Source organism: Anser brachyrhynchus (assembly GCF_964034855.1).
Source record: "Anser brachyrhynchus genome assembly, chromosome: 22".
In the NCBI taxonomy this organism is placed as follows: Eukaryota; Metazoa; Chordata; class Aves; order Anseriformes; family Anatidae; genus Anser; species Anser brachyrhynchus.
Genome location: NC_137715.1, coordinates 4,453,543 through 4,467,836, shown reverse-complemented (window position 1 = coordinate 4,467,836; position 14,294 = coordinate 4,453,543). Strand labels below are relative to the sequence as shown.

The 14,294-nt window shown below is 52.7% G+C and overlaps 1 long non-coding RNA gene across 1 annotated transcript in view; it reads left to right on the top strand.

Annotated features, from left to right (window-relative positions):
• The first annotated feature begins 3,390 nt into the window (after positions 1-3,390).
• Positions 3,391-14,294, top strand: part of LOC308181784 — a 15,750-nt gene continuing 4,846 nt past the window's right edge. The window contains exon 1 of the long non-coding RNA XR_013941586.1: positions 3,391-14,275. This is a non-coding gene — a long non-coding RNA (uncharacterized lncRNA). The remainder of the gene's footprint in view (positions 14,276-14,294) is intronic.

The window sequence follows — 14,294 nt, the reverse complement described above, 5'->3', positions numbered from 1 at the left end:
GGGCAGTATTTATGAGCATCTGCAGCCCTCCTTCACCTCCTAATTTGGACATTGCCCTTATTAAACATTCTTCCTTCCCCCCCCCCCCCAGCTTCCAAGTGAATGGGGCAGCTCCCAGGGGACCTGAGCTGAACTCCGGTGAAGAGCAGTGCCAGAGCTTGGAGAAAAGAGTCGGCAAAGCATCTGAGCTTGCTCGTTGTGGATCCTGACTCCAGAGGAACCCATCACCAGCGAGCACAGCCAGCCAGGCCTCCCAGTTGGTTCCAAAGCTGCTGATTCAGACACTGATATCCCATCAACAGCTCCTCTGCTAGCACCAGCCTTTCTCCCCTTTGCTACCTCATTCAAGCTTTTTACTGTTTCAGCATCATCCTTTCCAGCTTTTGGCCCTGCCACCCACCTTTCTGGCACTGCTTCTTGGTTTTCTCACCAGCCTCCTGGGTTTGACCTGCAGACTGACGTTTCTTACAGGTAACTGCCCTGGGGCACAGGCCTGGCACTGGTTTGCCCCTGTCCACTAAATTACAGTCACTTACAGCCTATTCTGAAGCTTTATACAAATCAACATCTTTAATACGGAGCTGAATTTAATTTCTATTGCCAAAGCTGGAGACCAGCAGTTACCACCCAAGCTGTATCTGTATTGTCATTTACTGGAGTAACGGTTCTGCCCACAGCTGCTTGTGGAGGGGAAGAGGCCATTGCACAAGACACAGAGTGGGGAAAGTCCCCAGCTGAAGAACTTGGGTCCAGCTTCTTGGAAGACACATTTCAACTTCGCGATGCAATGAGGATTTGCAGCCTGAATGCATTTGAAGATGCAATGAAAAAGCCCTGTTACCCTAGTCCACAGGTAGGAACTGAGCATGGGGGTGGCCTAGAGTGCAGAGCAAAGCTCGACTTTGACCCCAGCCCTCCTGAATTCAGCACGATACCTTAACCAGAAGAGACTTTGCTGCTGCCCATCTGCACAACGTGAGCTAATGCCCAGAGTCTGCAGCGATCCAGGGCTCAGCTTGCTGGCAGGAGCAATAAGACACCAAATAAAGCCCATTGATCTGCTCTGCTCCGGGTGGACCGGGAGGGAACAAGCAGGACCCTGAGCATCCGCTTGGATACCTCCCGACACGAGCTCTTTTCTGCACCGTGCCCGCTGCGTTTCTGACTCTCCTCGCCCGCTGCGGAGGTGCCTGTGTTGGAGAGAGGGGTGGAAGAAGGGGAGACTGTGGCAAACTAGCGCTTACAGCCGTCTCCCGCTGGCTCCAGCACTCACACAGGAGCTCAGCCCTTTCCTGGGGGTGGTTAATCCGCGCAGGCGCACACAGGAGACCACAGCAGCACTGCCGAGAGCTTCGTCTCCCAGCAGAGATAACGGGTTGTGCCCGGGAGATGAGGAGAGGAGGGTTACGTGGGGGGTGGGATCGTTTCGTGCTCTCTGTCATCCATTTCTCTGCTCGTCTCCAAAGGGCAGGCAGGAGCCTGTAATTTGTGGGGATGGAGAGGCTGGTTCCTTGGGCGGTTAGAGCCTCGGAGACTGGAAGTTCCTCCCCAGCAGTGGATGTCACCACAGCTCTGGGCTTGGGTTACTCGCTGGGAGGTCTTCAAAGGAGGAGAGTGGAGGTGGGGAGCAAACGAGAACTGTCAGCCCCTTCCTCTGCTGCCCTTGGAGAGCAAGGAGCCAAGGCAGCATCGCCTCAGCGCCAGGCCTCCCCTGGAGAGCAGGCCCCACAGCCCTGTGTGGTCCTTTAGAGCCAGACCTGCTCACTGGCAGGGTCACTGTCGGCTGATTTGGGGCAAAATCGTAGGATAATATTGGAATACTTAGCAACCCGACTGCTATTTGCATTGCAGTGGCACATCCAGGCCCTCAGCTAAGAGACTGCCCCCACCTCAAAGGCAAAATATGAAATGGGAAACCTGGAAAGCAAACGGAGAGAAAATGAAAGGTCTCCTGGGTCCTAGGCCATTACCTTCCCCAGGAAGCTGTGCCTCCTCCATCTCAGTAAGACTGAGGACTAGAAGAGGACACACAGCTGCAAAACTTTTATTTTTCTCCCTTGGAAGGGACTGGAGGCCAAACTAGGCGAGCTGCCCCAAGGCAGGGCCAGGAGGTTGTTACCGTAAGACCACACCTGAGTCAGTGATACCTCCTCTGGAGCACCTCCTTGGCACCGTGTTCCTACACCAGAGGGTCACACATGCGGATTTTTTGGCATGTTCACAACCTCGTCCTTTAGCCTTCTTCAGCAGACGGTGGGCTGTGTGGCCAGGCTCTGCATTTCCTAGCTGTGGCTGCTCCTCACAAAGCAAGGATGGATGACAGGAGCTCTAGTCCGACCCTTGCGCTTCTTCCCAGAAAAAGAAGAAACTTTCTCACTGGGAAGAAAAATAAATGTTTCATTTTCTGTGTTTTTCTGGGAAAGCATCCAGACACAAGTAAAAAAAAAAAAAAAAACAAAACACACACAAAAAACAACAAGTCCCGATATTCCCTGTTTCAGATCAACTGGAAAAATAAAGTTCATTCTTGGAAAGAGAGCAAAGGAAATGGCTTAATCTCAGACTGGTTCCAGTTCCAAACTGGTTTTGCTTGTGCACACACAGAGCCCCTCCCAAGTGCCCTGGTAGTTTCCCAGGGGAGGGAACCTCTTTAGAATCAGCAGTGTAATTCAAGATGGGTCCTGCTGCCCCAGAGCTGTAATTTACCCTGTAGACTTCAGACATCAGTGTCCGGAGAGTCTAAAAAATCACCCTTTGCTACTGCTGGGGTAGAGCACCGTGCTGGCGGTGGTGGGAATTGCAATTGCTGGGATGAACCGGGACAATTTGGGGTTCCTAATCCATCTGTGGCAATTAGAACAACATCAGTGATGCACAGTCCTCAAAAAAGCCAAGGGAGTTATAACGATCAAATGCACTCATGCTCTCACAAGGGCTGTGAAACTCAGGAACAGGGTCCAACTCCCCTCTCACCGATGCCAATATAAACCTGAAGTAAATCCACTAGAATTTATACTGGCGTGAGTAAAAGGAGCTTCCAGCCAAGTAACTTTTCCTGTCCTTGACAGCAGGTTTCTCCTCCCCTGAATTTTTTCCCAGCCATGGCTAAAGCCTCAGCACTGCGAACTCCTTGCAGCAAGGCGCCAGCAATGCCAGGAGGACGCTGGCAGTGCAAGCCTTCCCGAGAGGATGCCATGGACTTACTTCGAAGATCCACTTTGCAGTGATGCATCTGTGCTACCTGAAGAGCCAGAAACGCAACGGAGCTGTGCTAAGAAGTGACAAACACGCAGCTAGGACTTCAGAGGCCTTTGCAGCAGAGCCACCCGGCAGTTCATTGTAAAACTCTCCTTGCCATCAGCATCTTCCCTTTAGCTGCTACCTGGACCAGTGAGAGGGCATAAGCCTTGCAACCCTGAGAAAGAGCAAGACTGCCAGCTGCAGTGGGCATCTCAGAGGACTCCATCACAGCCATGCAACTGCTTGTCCCTCCAGTAGACCAGTAGCTTCACCCCCCAGTAGCTACCAGATCCCCGACTAGATTGGCTGCCCGTGTTATTTCTTGGCTAAAACCAGCTGAAAACGTCCAACTGCGGCTTCCATTCCAGGCCGTAGAAGCAAGAGCTGTAGGATCGGGGCCGCGAGGCCCTTTAAATGCCACGATGCCAAGACAGGACCCAAGTTGGTTACGTCCCTGCCTCTGCTTTGTGCTGCTGCCAGCTCCCGTGACCAGCCCGCTCTAAGACTGGCGACCAGAGGCCTCGCCACAGCGAGCGCCTGTCTCTGGAGGGCCCTCCCAGGAGGAAATGTGGTTTTCACAGTGGCTGCTCGTCCGTGGGATCTATTTGGAGACACGACCCCGCCCTCCCAAGGGCTTGATGGATGACCAGCCAGGAGGATAAAAGGCTTTCCTCCTAAAGAAGCCCAGCTAAATATAAACCCTTGCTGGCTTTAATGTGTCTTGAGCACTAACTGAAACCATCTGCAATGGTAAATCTGCTCTTCCAGGCCCAACCATTGTCTCACAGACCCCAGAAGCTCCGAAAGCCTGCAAGAAAGCAGGCGGACAACGAGGGGAGCGGGACAGAGATGCAGCCCAGGCCGTGATGCCGCAGAGGCTCTGGGCTGCTCCAGCCTCGGCGGCGTCCCGTGGGAGCCAGCTACGACGCAGGGCGCTCCCAAGGCTTTTTACATTCATGCTCGGAGTGAGGGGCTGGTTCAGCCTGAACATCGGGTGGGGGAATGCAAAAGCAGCCCAGCACCTCTTGCCTTTCTCCCCTTGTCTCTGCAGAGGCTGTTCCCTCGGGAAGCAGGGCAGAATCTACGCCGGGATGGCAGAGTTGAAGCCTCTTGGCAAAAGGATGTAGAGGGGCTCCAGCATCGACCCTTGCACAGCTCAGCTCAGCAGCAAGGGGTTCCCTACAAGTCAGGGCTGACCTAGTGACTCTGTTTGAGAAAATCTGTAGAGGAATCTGGGGCTAATCAGCATTTCTTAGCCCTGAGGTGTTAGCACAATAAGAAGTTTGGTTTAGCCAAGAGCAGCCAGGAGAAACCTGTCTCATTCTACCAGCAGCTTGTGGTGATCCCGTTGTGGGATGAGTCTCCTCACTGCAGGGATGTGGGAAGGACCTGAGGATGGCCAGTTAGGTAAAAACCACCCGAGGGCTTCAGCGTGACCAGTCTGCAGTGCAGGGGAGCTCCGATGACCTCTTGCCACTGTCTGGGAAATGTTCTGCCCTGTCATAGTGTTTTTCAATCCACAGAGCACCAAGCAAGCTCATTACCAGGTCATACAAATACAAATGGAAAGCGAAGGGGCCTCAAAGCTGCTCTAAAGAAAGAGAAGCTCCCTTTTTGGTGCAGCTCAGGGGAGCTGGGACAACCACCAGCTTCCTCGGTGCTCCAGAGATGGAACAGGATCCATCACTAAAGCCATGGAGCTCTGCACATCTAGGAACGAAACCAAGTTCTGCCGCACGAATCACCCGAGGATTAGAGCCAGCTGGGAAATCACGAGGCCCACGGTGCACGCATCCACCTGCTCAGCAAGAAGCCCAGACAGCCCCTTGCGTTCCTCCGAGACGGCCGCAGCTCGACGCTCCCCCTGCCTCCCTCGCCCCGAAGCGGCTCTCGCAGCCTCGTGCAGGGAGAGCTGCGGTCTGCGCTGCGCCAGGGCTCCCTGCCAGCCTTCGCCAGTGGCTCCTACGCCTCCGAGCCCAGTTTAGAAGCCTCGTTTTACTGCTTCCCAAACACAGCGGGTTCGGCTCGGTGCACCTTCTCCGGTTTACTCTGCGGAGGATGCGGGCTTGAAATAGAAAAAGGAAGGGACACCTAAAAATAAAATGTAATTACAGAGGGAAAGGGTGTTTGGAGTTCAGAGCTCTTGGTCCTGCTGGTAAGCAGCAGCTGAGGCTCCAGGCTTTCTGTTCCTATAAAGATGGGCAGATTTTAACCTCTCAGGAAAGTCCTGGATACCAGTAGCTGCCTTGAGCCCCAAAAGCCCAAGCGTGCCTGCAGAGGAGCCCATGGCAGGCAGAGATAGCAGCAGCCCCTGCTGGAGCTCTGTGAGGTGCCCGTACGAGCCAAGCACACACTGTCCTGTCCTTCTGAGCAAGCAGAGAGCTCCCTTCATCCCTTTGGGACACCTCCAGTGAGTCCTGCAGCACACAGCTCTCAGCATGGCCGAGACCACACGAAGCTGAAGCAGGGACAACAGCCTTAGCAAGGTTTCTCTGTGCTGTTCTGGGGATGCTGGTACCTGCCTCAGTCCCTCAGATGACAGCACGTGGGGTGTGAAGACTTTCTACCAGTTTCAGGGAACATGAAAGCCAGCCGTGGGCTGACTCTGAGGCAGCTGGAGTCCTCTGCTCAGTGCTTGGCTTTTCCCAAGCCTGCTGAGAATCCAAGGTGATGAAAGACATTTCTCTGTTCATCTCTATTCACACGGCCGGGGAAGGAAGAGCTCAGTGCCCAACTGGCTGCTCGATGCACAGAGAGGGTCTGCTGACGCCCTGGTCCCTCTAAAAACCTGCAGGATCCAGGAGTTCAGCCTCTTTGGGGCAGAGCAGAGCAAAGAGGAGAGGAGAAGCAGCCTGTGGCTGTCAGTGGAACGACACACTAAAGGGATTTCCCAGTGGATGCCCAGATCCACAGTTCAAACAAATGTGATTCCATTGACCTGAAGAGGAACTGGGAATTCGATCCCGTCTGTGACTGTTGCCTATAGATCTAGCATACGTTTATGCCAGGACCACGTTTGGCCCTGAAAGCTTGGATGCAAAGATGGAAAAGCAGCACGGAAGCTCTTGCTTCTAAGGATCACACGCAGGTGCAGGGCAACAAGAAAATTTCGTCATTTGTCCTGTTTGCTACTACCACATTGTAATTTAGATATTCTCCTTATCTAATTGTCCTCTGAGGTGGTGCAAACACGACCCAGAATTTAATGAATGGGTTTCTCAGCATTTAATCCCAAACAGGACCACCTCAGTTTTACAGGTAGTGAACTCTAGGGAGGGAACAAGTGTCCTTCTCAGTGGATGGCCAAGAAAAAAAGTCCTCAAGCCCTTTGCCCGCACTGATTGCAAATTCGCAATCTTCCAACTGAAACAAATCCAGCTTGGGACGGAGCACAAGAGCAACACAGCAATTCCTCTTATCAGTTTTGGATAACAAGTATCGTAAGCTATCACGGGGCAGCTAATGACCTAAGCCATCAGGTTTGAAGCTGGTCTGGCTGAGAGCATCTCCGCTAGCATCATCTCCCCCCTCCTAGCCCGCCTTGGGAGTGACTCAGAAAGAGCAGCATCACCTGCTGAATCATCAGCAAAACTTCCTGCACAAGCCGGCTCCATGGGGAGAACTCCCATGCAGAAAATCGACTGACCAAGCCAAACACAGCTTTGCTTATGGGAGCAAATGCGGGGCTGTTGGCCAAGAAGCGATGGGGCCTGCCCCGCGTGTCTCTGCTCCGTAACACTCCTGATGGACGCAGTTCTTGTTGACTGGGGTTTCCCAACTTAAAACGGGCCCGACTGTGATTAGCACGTGCACAAGAATAGCATGGAAAGACCCCGAGGAATTCAGGGAATTAGCTTCGTGCTAGCTGCTGCAGAAATGTGTCCCAGGGACAGGAGAAGCGACTTGCCTGAGGTTGCACAGCCAGCTGCAGGCTGAGCTAGGAAGAGCAACCACCTCGCCACGCCGCCCGTCTCCAGGCCTGCGTTCACTCCAGCAGACATTCCAGCCTCCAGCTGAATTGTGCCGCGCTGGGCAGTCAGGGTGCACTCCTGCTCCCGCTGCAACCCATCGCTGGTTTCACAGCAGGAACAAGATAGGACAGGCAGCGCTTCCCCCTGCCACATCCTTCCCTTTGCCTGAGGAGGCTCGGTTATCTCGGCTCCTCAGCCTGATAGTCTCCGTCTGTCCGTCTGGGCAGGACAGAAGCTCTGCCTGTTGACTGCGCATTGTCTGCGTCTGTCTGGCAGCCTTGGCTCTCCCTCGCTCCATTGACTGCTCCCAGCACTGTCTCTGTCTGCCCGTCTCCCAGCTCAGGAGAGCAAAGCCTGGCTCCCCGCTGCCGTGCCTCTGGCATTCTGGCAGCATCCCTCCGTGTGTGGGAGGAGGTGGTGGAATAAGGGAAGAGCTCAGGGTTTAACACGACACCGAGCGGATGCTGCAGCGCCCTTACCAGCCACGGGAGGTGGGGAACCCGGCCCAGGAGCAAGGGCAGGCACAGCCGCTGGCCGGAGAACCGGGCGCTTGTGCAGTCGTGACCGCAGCACGGGTCACAAAGGTGGATTTGCAAAATCAGGCAGGGATGTTCTGTCCAGCGCCACCCTCTCCCTCAGAATTAGGTAAATCTGCACGTCCGGGGCAAGTCCAAAACGACAGTGAGCAGGATTGTGGGTCTGGATCCAGTGGTGCGAAGTGGGTGAAAGCTTGTAGCATCTGGCAGACTTGTTTTGTGGCGATACGGCTTCACTAGATGCAGACAACACTACAGGGGGCCCTGTGTCAGTAGTAAAGGTAAATGCCCCACGGACGGCTTTCAGAATAAGATCCCCTCCCTTTTCCCCCACGAGCACTTTAGAGCAGGAATTTTCCAGCCGGGCTTTCCAACGTTGTGCTCCTGCTGGGAGTGGAGCTGGGACCATGGGAGGAAGTAAATCCCAGAACAGGAAAGGCAGAAAGGAAAAGAAAAGAACATTGCGCTAGGAAAAAGTCCTGTTTGATGGCTACCAACTTCCACAGCCCTCGGTACAATACAGAACATCCTCTAATTCCCGTGTGAGACCACGTACCATGCAGGGAAACAGAGAAAACACGGCCAAGGTGAGGTGCAGGTAACCTGCGGAGGGACAAACACAAGTCGCTCAGGTCTCAGGGTGACGGTCCAGACCTGTCCTCCCTTCGAGCCGGCCGAAGTCATGACCACGCTGTGTCTCTGAACGCCCCGTGGCTCACCTTATCAATGTGGAAATCGAAACACGGGGGCTGCAGACGCTGGGATCGCCGCTGACCTACAGAGCACTGCTGATCAACCACTGCAGCCCCCCTGCCTCAACCCGGGGCTCTCAGCCACGTCAGAGCCCAGCGGCTCCAGCAGGCTGTGGTTGACGCGGGTGACGGAACCAGCCCCTGACTTTGTGCAGTTCCCACTCCCACCAGCACAGCCTCGGCACTTGTTTTTCAAAAGCAGCAGGTTGGCGTTGTTAGTCCAAAGCAGACCCCGCTCTGCCCCCCGTGTAACAGAAATAATCACAGGAAAGGCAGCAAAAGAGAAGACTCTTGGAGTCCCGTCCAGCCCAGCTCTAGGGTCAACACAAGATTCCTTGGGTCTTTTCCTAGTGCTATGACCACGGTGCTGGGACATCTCCCAGGGCTGTAGGAACATAATGAAAGTTCAGCGGGCTCGTGTTTTTCCTGCAGTCATCCTGTATTTCCCTTCTCTTTCATCCCTTTGGTTATAGTTATTTACCTGCTTATGTCCCCTCAACATCTTCCTCCTTCCTTGGGCATCTTCCAAGCATGCCTATCAGCCCCTCCCCGCCACCTGATTCAGCCTTTTGTCACAAACCAGTCCCTCAAGCTCCTGACCAGTTTACTGCTCTCTTCTCAGCTCTGACAGTGGTCATCTTCCGGCTGGAAGGCTAAAATTTTCCACGGGGCTTGCTGCCCGCAGCCAGAACCAGCTTTTCAACAACACGCAGCGCAGCAGCGTGGTCGCAACAAAAAAGCCACCTACTCCTTCAGGGAGAAGAGAAGACGCAGACCCTTTAGAAAATCGGTCAGTTCTTCCCCCCTCACCGCCCCACACCAATGCACAGACACCTTCCCATCCCGTTGCTCGCTCATCTAGTGGCAAAATGAAGTCTGCATCTTTATTAGGGCTCCAAGATGCTAGCAGAAGGGAAATAAAAAAGAAAACCACAGCTTCTCGAGCTGTAACAGATCCTACATTCAGGCCGAGAGTGCTTCTCCGAGGAGGAGAGAAGTCTGAGCACCGTGTTTGCTCAGTTGCAGAGCTCTGGGCCAGGTCTGGTTATTTTAGGGAAAACTGCAAAACCAGAGGAGCTTGACTTGAACCGAGCAACCTCAGCACCCCTTCTCGGTGTCGGAGGCAGAGAGCCTCCTGTTGCTGGTCGCACACCATTGCAGGCAGCGCGTTATTAAAGCCCTCCCTCATTAAGTGCAGAGCACAGCATCAAAGTCAATAAATAAAACCTGCAGCCTGCTGGCGACGTCTTCAGCCACCCACTGCCAAGCGGTGACATAAGAAGCGTGGGGCCGTGGGTGTTTGTTGTTGGCAGCCCAAGGGTTAAGCTGGGTTAGTCATGTCCGGGCAGCCAGGGGCAGATGCTCAGCCCTTGGACACCGATGGTGGAAGGCCAGTGCCATCTGCGGGCCGCATCCTGCCTTGGATGCTCTCCCTGCTGCTCCGGGCCGAGGGACAGCAGCGAGGACGGGTCTGGCTCAAAGGACTGCTGCTTCGAGCCGTCCTTAAGCCGGGCACAGGGAAAACTGGTGCATGCAAGGAGAGACTGGTGAGCCAGAAGGGTTTGGGCTGTGCTAAGAGAGCAACTGTTGCTTGCGGAGGTGGGAAGAGAGGTTTGCTCGCAGCCCCTGGCGGCAGAGGTGCTGGGCTGGTGCTCCCATCTGGCAGACCGGCTTCCAGTCGAGGCAGCTGGGACGATACAGAAAGCCCCGACGGAACCCCCAAAGCGGCTGTCCTGTCCCTGATGGTTCCTGGGACACCACACAGCCCCGGGCTTGTACACGGCTGCACAGCGAAGGACGAGAAAAGCGCTGTCCGAAAAGCAGAGCTATTAAGGCACGTGATAGTGAAGCAACCTGTCACATTCGGCCATCTGATCGTGCCAAAACTGGGAGGAAAACTTGTCTCCCAAATACCAGGCGGTGCTCTGACAGTAAGTCCGCACCTTACCTCAAGCACGATTCAATACTAGCGTCCTCCAAAGCTGGGAGAAATACAAACATGCACTGGCCACTGCAAAAAAATGGTTGCTCTCTCCATGCCCTTCCTGCAAACCAGGTATCACTGATCGTGAACAGCTAGTTTTGCCTAGAAAATATAACTAGATTGATAAATAAAAGTAAAAGTGAGCTCCCAGAAGCTCTGACGGGCTTCCTTGGTGGTTCGAGGGCGCCTTGTGCAGCCTTCCCCTGCCCTGGGGAGGCAGCACCCTCTGCTGCCGTCTCAGAGCAAACCAGTCCTTGCAATAAAGCCTGCTGGACTTTGCTGTTACTTTGCTGGGGATTTCCAGGCAGTTTTTTGTGGGTGCTTGGATTCAGTCGCGTGCAAAATGCCTCTTCTCCTAGTAAGTATGATGAATGATCAAATTTAACCGAGAAAGAAATCCATTAACTTTTAAAACCCTTTTAATCAACTGCTCGTGATGCTAGAAAAAAAAGGCAGTGTGTGACTGGAGAACTCCTAGGCTTGAAATGCAATCCTCTGATAAAGATGTCCCTCATCTGGAGGGTGGGAAACATTTTAGGATGCTTAAACCTGATCTCGGCAAACTTCTATAGGAAAGAAACTACCCAGAGCCCCACAGAGCAAGGGGCTGCTTTTTAATGGAAAACTTGAGAAGGTTTACCTGTCGTGGTGAGCTTCAGCAGGTGATGTGAAATTGCATAACGTTCACAGAACAGCAAAACCTCCCTACTTCCAACTGTAGAGCTTCTTGGAATCACAGATTTCCTACGCATGTGGTCGAATGAGCCAAATTACCAAAACGCAGAAAAATGAAGGAAGAGGTATGTAGGACCTGCGTACAACATCTTCTCAGTGTTCAGTTATTATCTGATCAAAGAAGAGCTTGTTAAAGGTTAACAAACGGGCTCAGATTAAACCCGGCTTCATCTCATCTTGTTCTCTAACGACCATACCTGAACTTATTTCCAGTAATGACCAGGCAGCTTGCTACCCCTGCCTGGCACTAGTGGAAACGCCTAGATGTGGTCCAGGACAACGGGGGAAATGTCCTTGTGTATCTAGGGCTTGTCCTTGGGAAGTGGACAGAGGATCAGATAAGACAGCCTCAATTTCACCTTTTTCCCGCAGGAAGACTGAAATACCAGTCTGCAAAATGACCACCGAAAACCTAGCTCCAGAAAGCGGTAAAGCAGATAGAAATGTGCTGCCTGTTGGCTGCGAGCCACCCCTCCGAGCGTGGCTGGAAGCAAGGCACAGTGACGCGCGGCAAAGCCGTTCTCTGCAACAGCAGCTCCCGACCGGCGATCCTCTCTAGGCTGTCACCAGTCCTAACACGAAGTCAGTCAGAGGAGTCATCTCGGCCAAAATAAAACTGGATTTTGTTGTTGTTCCACATCTGAATTCTGTTTTTCTCATACAAGGACAAGCCTGGCCAAGAAAGATTGCTTATAGACTTCTGCCAGTTTCCAATACCAGCACTAAGCAATAAACAGAGTGGTTCAAACACCAGTGATTTTCACACTGGAAGGAGTGCAATTGGTCTGCACGGAAAACTCCCTAGTGGGCTGGAAAGCAAACAAGTATCCTGACCCAGTCTGTTGGCTCGTCAGGAACACGCTGGAGTTGCCAGCAAACATGGGTCACTGACATCCTGTTTCTCTCCAGCTGCTCCAAGGGGTCAAACTGCATCTCCAGAAGTGGGAGAAACTTGCAGGAGGCTTCCTGTTTCCACTTCTCTGCCCAAGGAACCGTCCTCAGGCCAGAGAGGCGAAAGGACGCCCGGGCAGACGAAGATGTCCCAGGCGTGCGGTAACTGGGGGAACCCTGGCAAGAGTCGGCGGTACCTCTACGTCTTCTTTAGCCCTGGCTAATGTGACACGCACTACACTATGTAGCCGCAGTTGCAAGGCTCTGCAGTTGTCCCTGGTCAAACCAAGGCTGGGATTGCCTTCATTTATATTTCTAATGCCTCTGCTGAGATACACCCCTCTACAGATGAGCCCCTGCTGTGTTGATTTCTCTGCAGAAGACTCCGCAGTTGCCTGAATGAGGCGATCAACAGCAGAGCTAGAAGAATCCAGGAGTTCTGGAGTGAAATGGAAGCGGGTTTGAGTTTCTCCGGTGGTTAGGCTTGGACTAGCGCTGACGAACGTTGCTGGTGCCCTGCTTCAGAAACTGTGCTACAAGATAGTGGGATCTGTGACTGCTACATCACACCGAGACGCTTGAGGCACCCCTGGTGCCTCACGTCAGGGGGCATTGTTTCTCCATCCGTACATGAGATTTGGGGGGAGGTTCCCTTTCTTTCTGAGTCATCACAAGAGCAAGTGACCAGCAGCGAGTTTCTAAAAGTTAGCCTCACACAACCCATTACGCTGGGCAGCGAAGACTTCCCAGTGCAGCAGTCATCTCTAACCTGATGTTAAGAGGAGGATCTCACCAAGAAGGGATCAAGGACTCAGCAGTGACAAAACAGGAGAGCTTTGTAAACAAAATCAGCACCAGTGCTACGGATACAAACGAAGAATCAGACCTTTCTCTTACTGCGGAAGGGAGACGAGCTCACAGGAAGGGGAGCTGTGCCTGCGATTTGCCAGCAGCCTGCAGATAACTACCTTAAGTTAGAGCTCTGCAGCTGCCGTTTCGTTCCTCAGGTGCCCTTCCCATACAAAACTGGGATCGAAAGCTGCCTTTGCAGCTGTTTTTCCCTGAGCTGCAGTTCTGCTGGCGTTTACCTCAGGAGAAGCAGTGGAGTTCCTCAGACTTTTTCTCACATGAATAGGAAAGGCCACATAATCTCTCACTAACAGATTTTGCACCTTCTGTTGCTTCAGTTAAATCCAGCCCAGCAGAGCTGAAACCCACCGATGTCCTTCTCCCTTGGCGTGAAAACCAAGAGCTGCAGCACAGGTACCACCCTTGCAGGGAAGGCTGGGGCTGAAACGTAAAAAACCGCTGAACTTCCTTCCTCAGACCAACTGATGGGTAAGGGTGGCTGGCGGCGGCTGACGAGCATCCACATCCCTTGCCCTCCCACGAGACCTCTTCCTACTCGTTACCGTAGCTGCTATTACGTTAGAGATTTATCTCAGCTGTAAACCCTCGCTCAGGCTCCTCGTTAACCTCCACCTAAAAACACGAGCTGTGGAAGAGCCCCGTGCACTATCCCTACCCGAGCACGAGGGGAACTGAATGCAAAGAAAATGAAAGTCAGCATCACTTCCCTCTGTTCCAACAGCTGCCTTTTAACCACCCCCACTGAACTGAGCTGAACTGAGGCATATTTGCTTTTAAAGATACACAGCCTGGCCGTTTGCTGCCTCGTGGAGCCCAGAATGTTCAATCTTTTCCTGATTAATTTATATGAATTATAGGACGCCTATCTAGCTCCAGAGGCTGTTTTTTTTTTTTAATTCATGCTAGAAATATATATATACTGATACATATATATACGCACTAACGTATATATGATGTAGGATTATTGTAATTTGTGGCTCTTGTGGCTATTTGTACAAAGGCACGTGGTCAGGCAGTTGGGGTAGATGATTTCTGAAGGGCCCTTCCAACTGAACTGTTTTGTTCTATTTTATTCGAATTAAATGGTTCATGGGGTGACGGAACAGCACGTCCGCTGTCACCCCGTGTCCGGATCCTTTGGTAAAGCGGTTACTGAGCACTCGAAGACATGCAGGTGAAAAAAGCAGTATGACAAGAATACAGCTGAATCCCAAACGGAAATATAGCCAGGAATGGCGCATCAAATGGCTGGCTTGAACGCAGTGCTAATAAAATTTGTGGTTTTTATGAAAGAAGGTACAAATTAAGCAGTATT